The sequence below is a fragment of the Lepus europaeus genome, chromosome X (genome assembly GCF_033115175.1).
Source record: "Lepus europaeus isolate LE1 chromosome X, mLepTim1.pri, whole genome shotgun sequence".
Taxonomy (NCBI): Eukaryota; Metazoa; Chordata; class Mammalia; order Lagomorpha; family Leporidae; genus Lepus; species Lepus europaeus.
The window spans coordinates 20,551,282-20,557,361 of NC_084850.1; positions in this window are offsets into that span (position 1 = coordinate 20,551,282).

Consider the following 6,080-nt stretch of genomic DNA (forward strand, 5'->3'; position numbering starts at 1 on the left):
AAGTAACAAAGTTTATTAGGGAAAAGGACATCCATAAGAATGGATGGGCACCTCTCCAGACAGGACCTGAGAGGGAGTGCCCAGTCGCTCGGACTGGGGGGGGGGGGGCGAGGTTACATGGTTGAGTGGAGAGATTACACCTGGGCAGGCAGGCGGGCGGCTCAGCAGAGAGGCAGAGGGCTGAGCGTGCAGTCTGGTTGAGGCCAGGGGTTTTTAAGGTGATGGGTCTTTGTCTTCACTCACCTCCTCCTGAAACAAAGGATTTTATGGATGTAGATATTAAGAAGCTCCTATCTGAGTTTTCCCCTGAAGGTATCAGACAGGAGGAAGCCTAGCTGGCGCCTTCCTGAGTTTAGAGGAAAGGTGAGCAAGACCCTCTGGGGAATCGGGATCCAGAGCAGGGTGTTTGAAATGCAGATACTGGGCTGCATCTGGGAGATTGTGGAAGATTGTCAGGCAGAAGAGGCGGGGACCCCCACCTGGCAGGTTATCCGGTAGAAGGGGCAGGGCAGGATGCAAACACTGGGCTGCCCCTGAAATGTTATCGGGATGACTTTGAGATGCAGATGCATATGCTGGACATAGGTGTCTTTTCTTTTGGCCTTTGCCACACACACATAAGCTCATATCTGACTTCCTACCTAACATGAGTGTTTTGCCCCTGCCATGCACTTGGGAGACTTGGATGAACTTCCTGGCTCCTGGCTTTGGCCTGGCCCAGGCCCAGCCATTGCAACCATCTGGGGAGTGAACCACAGGATGGAAGATATTCTCTCTCTTTCTCTCTCTCTCTCTCTCTCTCTCTGTCTGTCTTTTTCTCCCTCTCTGAAACTCTGAGTTTCAAAATAAATAAATGAATATTTTAAAAATAAATATACCCAAAGTAGGCTGCTGTGACAAATGCTAAATCAAATACATCAAATTTCAGCATTTATTTGTCTAATATATGAAAGAATCCACAATGATTTCTTTATACCACCTGTAATAGACTTTCCTACATATACATTTTTCAAATTATACAAAGAAGGTATCTTTAGTACTCTACAACTAAAAGGTTGAGAGACATGAAGCAGAAAACAACTATGTATATCCTACAACCAAAGTATATCCTAGTAACTATGGGCCATGTACTAATATTAACCTTGTTCTGCATGTTCTTTTTTTTTTTTTTTTTTTTTGGACAGGCAGAGTTAGACAGTGAGATAGAGAGAGAGACAGAGAGAAAGGTCTTCCTTTTTTCCATTGGTTCACCCCCAAATGGCAGCTACAGCTGGCGCACTCCGGCCGGCGTGCTGAGCCTATCCAAAGCCAGGAGCCAGGTGCTTCCTCCTAGTCTCCCTTGCAGGTACAGGGCCCAAGCACTTGGGCCATCCTCCACTGCACTCCCGGGCCACAGCAAAGAGCTGGACTGGAATAGGAGCAACAGGGACAGAATCCGGTGCCCTGACCGGGACTAGAACCAAGGGTGCCGGCGCCGCAGGCAGAGGATTAGCCAAGTGAGCTGGGGCACTGGCCATGTTTTGCATGTTTTTTTTAAAGCTCTTGTATCAATAGGTGTAAATGCAACATTAAAGAAGGATACTTTGCATATTGTATAGGAACTCTCTTGCCTTATTTATCTTTGCTGGGTAAACTGAAGAACAGAGTGAAATGTTCAAAGTCTGAAGAAAATCAATCCATTGACTTACAAATCAATGTAGTTCTTCATTTGCATAACCTAAGTCATGATCATGTTTTATCTCATTTCTCTAACAGTGTATTCACAATAGACAGCATCAGCCTCATGGTGATCCTCCAGATTCACTTTCACTGAGGATGTAAGCTCCAGGCTCCTTTATTTTCCTATGCCCTTCCCCCTGAGTTGACCAAATACCATGCGCAGGGGTGGAAGCACTGTGCAGGTGCTGCTGTTTATTGGTAGGGTTTGCGGGGGTCACAGCGCCACCATGCACTCGGTGCCCAGATACCACAGCAGGTGCAGGGAACTTGCTGTGGACTTAATCCAGCAGGGAACCTGCCCGCCAGGAAGCGGTGGTGTGCTGAGAAGAGGCTGGCACAGCACTTGGGGGCAGCCATCGACAGGAGCAGCAGCCTGTCCTCCAGGTCTGCGCAGGTCTCCTCTTCCAGTCAGAGGGAGGAGGGGGAGAAGGAGGCTGGGCAGGCACCTGTCCTCTGGAATCCGTCCCCACCTCCCCTATCCTAACATTGGCCCCTGCTCTCCTCTGGACCTGCGTCCTGACCTCACTGCCCCTTCCTGTTCCGAGCCTCTGCCCTCTGACACACGTCTTGGTCAGACCTGCCTCTCTTTTCTTGGAGTGCTTCCCCCTCTGCCCCAGACTCTGCCCTCAGACTTTTCTGCTCTTGTTCCTGTCCTGCTACTTAGCCTCCCTCCTCTACCTGACCCCCCCACCTTCTGATTACACCATTTCCACCTGTTGTCCTGACCCCCCCATACTTGGTGACCCCCACTGGGATTGATAGGTAGAAAGTCAGAAATTGAGCCTATGTGTGTGTATGAGAAAGGCCTGAAAACCAGCACCTACTGAGGAAGCTCCAGAAGCCCAGCATCTTGCACTTCAATGTCCTGCTCAGACCCTGATACCCTCCCAGGTGGTCCCAGGCCTTCCCCCAGGGAAAGCTCCCAGGAGAACTCTCTCTCCTTAGGACAAAATGGGTTACCTGATAACATAGGGCAATAAAACCTTCTCAGACACCCTAAGGGAAGCCCCTCTACTCTGCCCATTCTGCTCTGTGCCAGCCAAGCTGGTGAGGAATTTGCTAATTTTCACCCAACAAACCAGGACTCCCCATCCTTTGTCCTGGAGGAGAGGGGAAGGTGGGTAAACAGACTCCCTTAAATACCTAGGGAGTCCATGGCCGGCGCTGTGGCTCAACAGGCTAATCCTCCGCCTTGCAGCGCCGGCACACCGGGTTCTAGTCCCGGTCGGGGCACCGATCCTGTCCCGGTTGCCCCTCTTCCAGGCCAGCTCTCTGCTGTGGCCAGGGAGCGCAGTGGAGGATGGCCCAAGTGCTTGGGTCCTGCACCCCATGGGAGACCAGGAGAAGCACCTGGCTCCTGCCATCGGAACAGCACGGTGCGCCGGCCGCAGCGTGCTACCGCGGCGGCCATTGGAGGGTGAACCAACGGCAAAAGGAAGACCTTTCTGTCTCTCTCTCACTGTCCACTCTGCCTGTCAAAAATTAAAAAAAAAAAAATACCTAGGGAGTCCAAACAGACTGCATGCTCAGCCCTCTGCCTCTCTGCTGAGCCGCCCGCCTGGCCTGCCCGGCCTGCCCAGGTGTAATCTCTCCACTCAACATGTAACCTCTCTCTCCCCCAGCCTGAGCAACTGGGCACTTTCTTTGTCCCTTCCGTCCTGACAGATGCCCTGTCCCCAATAAAGCCTTATCACTCCACTCTCTGTCTCATGCCTGAATTCTTTCTTGTGTGAAGACAAGAACACAAGAGCTTCCAGGGCCTTCCTTCTGGTGACAGGATGACCCCTATATCCTTCAGGCTAGGGGACACCCCCAGAACCCAGCACCCTCATGGGCATCCAGCTCAGTGGCTGTCTGTTCCCTCTGTCTGCGTGTGGTCTGATGGTGCCAGCAGCTTTGGGGAGGCAGCCAGGGCGGGGCTGCCTTTGCTGAGGAAGCCAAGTGTGCCCTGGCAGCTGGGCAGAGGTGGGCATTGGGTACTAGAGCTGAGCTTGGGGATGGGGGGCCCGGGGTCCCCTGGGGACAGCTGCCTCCGACTTCCCCATCTTCGGGATGCCCGTGACCATCACCCTGAGACTGCAGGGGGAGGCAGAGGCTCTTGGTGGGAGACAGCTTGGGGTTAGGAGGAGCCGCGCTGTGGGGGCTTCCGCTCACGCCCCCCCCCCCGGCCTTGCTGTGCCCATCCTTGGTGAGTGAGGGAATGCCTTGGTTCACAAGGGGGATGGAGAGCTGCTTGAGCATGTCCAGCTTGTGAGTGCAGGGCCCCCACTTCTCCTGGCCACAGGCCAGTGACTAGCAAGGAATCCACCTGCAGTCCATAGGTGTCGCTAACGAGCTGTGCCTGGGGACAGGGACAGGCAGGGTCAGAGGGTGGCCTTGGGCACTGCCACCTGCCTCTGTGCTAACCGTGGCCCATGCTGACTTCTGTGACGAGAGGGAGAGGAAGGACATGTCCATTGTCTCACAGTGAGCAGGCAGGTCCAGGAAAAAAAAAAAAAAGATGTGGGGTTCAACTCCTGGAGTGCAACGCAGGGTCTGTGCTGAGTTGTCCCAGGCAAGCAGCAGCAGATGAGCAGGGGACAGCACTGCCTGATGTCACCTAGGGCAAGGAGGACTCCCTCAGAGACCCTGCTACTCAAAAGCATCTGCAAGCAGGCACACACCAATCCCGTTGCCCAGTTCTGTTCTGGGCCACACAGGACCAGCACCGTCCTCTGCTCCCAGGAGAGAGCAGCACTGGGAACACCTGACGGGGCACAGCGAAGACAGAGGACGGGGCTCGAGACTCCTCCATGCACACAGGGAGAAACTGAGGCACCCGTGGGGATGGGACTGATGTTGAGCCCGGAGGCTGAGGGGCAGGGGCAAGGCAGGAGTTGGAGTGGCCTGGGTGAGGGCTGGGCCTCAGTTTCCCCACTGGAGCAGACCCTCGTCTCAGGAACCCCCAGACCACGCTGGCAAATGTGCCTCTGCCCCCCACCAGCAGCCCGAGTGCGGTTTGTTTACCCTGGGCTCTGGCTGCAGACATTTCCACTGCAGCGGCCGCCCCTTCCCTGCCCGTGTTTCCAAGTCTCCGCCCCTCCCGAGGCCCCAGTGTGGAGGGGACAATGGGCTTTGGGGAGTCGTCAGAGCCCTGGTGCCTGCGGGTCTCTCCCTGCCCACCTCCACTTCCCTCCATCGCCCACACTCTCTCTCATCTCATCTCCATCCAGTATGTCTGTCTTTGTCCCTGCCTCGCAGAGTGTCCACAGCTCTCTTGTTATAACATTTGATTCCCTTTATTTATAAAGGCAGACACAGAGGGAGGGATGTCTTCTCCCCGCGGTGGGATAGTTGCAGAGCTGTGAGGAAGTCACAGAAGGTTATGAAAGAATTTTTTGGATACAGATGGGAACAATCTGCCAATCTGGACCCTACTCCCGGAGGGCCCGCAAGCCTGCATGGGGCCCTCTCCCCAGCACCACTGGGACCTCAACCACCTTCAACCCACTGGAGCTCTCAGCCCCACCCACCATAACAGCCCCGCCCCCATCTGGACTGAGCCCCGCCCACCTGGCCACGCCCCCACCAAGCAGCAGGTAGCCAGGTGGCTGAGAGCAGTTGAGGCCCCAAAAGCCTGGCATGGGGCTCAGGCGCATGTGCTCGCCCATGATGAAAAGCAGGGCCCAGTTGGTGGTACGTGCCTGCAGCACCAGCGGCGGCGGGCACAGGCATGCCAGCCAGTAGTAGAAGCAGATGGTGACCAAGCACTGGAAGTCACTGATGCTTCCATGTGGTTCATGTTGAACCAGGACGTCCACGCCCTGGCCTCTGCAGGCACCGCAGGAGCAATGACCTGGGCTATCACCCGCCGGGCCCCTCCCTGCGAGCAGAAGCCTCACTGGCTGCCGCGGCCCCGCCCCCTGAGCGCTGTCTGTGGGGAGGGGGCTTCCCCACTCCTGACCAGGTCCAGGCCCTCCCTGTGTTGCGGGCAGGGGAGGTCAGCCCAGGCCAGCCCCAGTTCCAGTGCCCAGGATGTCCCCTCCCTGCACCTTGACCTCCACCCCACCAGACACTAGGTGGCCTCTTAGAGCTGGGGATGTCCATCCTGGAGCTGCCATGTCCCTGAGCGAGGACAGTCCCGGAACCTTACCCAGTCTGAGTCCCTTCCCCGCTGCACCTGACCAGACACTGGCTGACTCACTTTCCCAGTAGTAGAGTTTGTGTGAGGGCTGGTCAGGGCGCAGCGACCATTCCTGGGGCTCCTCAGTGGAGGTGGTGTGTTCAGGGTGAGGAGAGGTGGGGAGGAAGCTGATGGGGCAGTGACCCCTTCCTCTTATGCCCTGATTGTCCCAATTTACAGTGAGTGCTGGTCAGGGCTC